Genomic DNA, 1,026 nt, shown 5'->3' on the forward strand with positions numbered 1-1,026 from the left:
CCCCCCCCGCGCGCTCCCGCCGTTTCCCGCCCCGCCCCGCCCCGCGCGCCCCCTCAGGCTCCCTCAGGGGCTTCCGAGGGGAAAAGACCCACAAAAACAGCCAAATAAAGAGAAAACTCAGCCGGCCCAACGCCCGCCTCTCCCCAAAAGGATCATTTGGATTTCATTTCGCAGGCGCTGCTGCGCCTGGCCTGTCTAAAGGCAGAAACGACTCCAGGGGCCACCTGGCCTCAAACTGCCCTCTTTCAAATGCAAACCTTTCCCGTCGAAGGAGTAAGAATAATACAAACTTGCATCCCGAGAGATTGGCATCTGCTTTTCCTTGTCCCCCTCAGGCAGAGGAGCCGCTGGCCGGGGGTCGGAGCCCGAGGGGTCGCTCCCAGTCCTCCCCCAGCAGGGAGGGAGCGGGAGAGAGCCCGGGGAGAGCTCTGGGGGCGGTGGGAGCGGGGACGGGCTGGGCTGGGAGGGACCCCAAAGCTCGGCCGGTGCCACCCCTGCCATGGGCAGGGACACCTTCCACCAGCCCAGGGTGCTCCAAGCCCCGGCCAGCCCGGCCTTGGGCCCTTCCAGGGCTCCAGGGGCAGCCACGGAATCTGTGGCGGGTTTTCCAGGAAGGCTTTGGCGCTGGGAACAGCTTGTGCAGAGTTCCCCTATTCCAGTCCTCATTGGAGGACTCATTAAGAATGAATGTATTGTCCATTTCCATCACATTGAACTATTCCTCAGTAAAATATTCCTACTGGAAGTTGGCTGCTTTTGGTTTTTTAAAGCCTTTGTAATAATGAATCCTTATGCATCAGGCTACACTGTTTCTCCTAAGACAAGGTCACCTTATTTCAGTTGCTGTGAACGTCTTGTTTCCTCAGTCACCCCGGGTTAAATAATTCTACTTAGAGACATTTTCCAGTTAGGCCAAAGTGCTTAAAAGGTGTCCCCTGGGTGAGGAATTGGGCAGTTCCAGCCTCAGTCCCCACGGGGGCCCTGCCGGGTTTGGGCTGGGCAATGTGGGACACACAGGAGACCGTG

This window comes from Neopelma chrysocephalum, unplaced genomic scaffold (genome assembly GCF_003984885.1).
Source record: "Neopelma chrysocephalum unplaced genomic scaffold, ASM398488v2 Primary Assembly neopelma1_168, whole genome shotgun sequence".
Taxonomy (NCBI): Eukaryota; Metazoa; Chordata; class Aves; order Passeriformes; family Pipridae; genus Neopelma; species Neopelma chrysocephalum.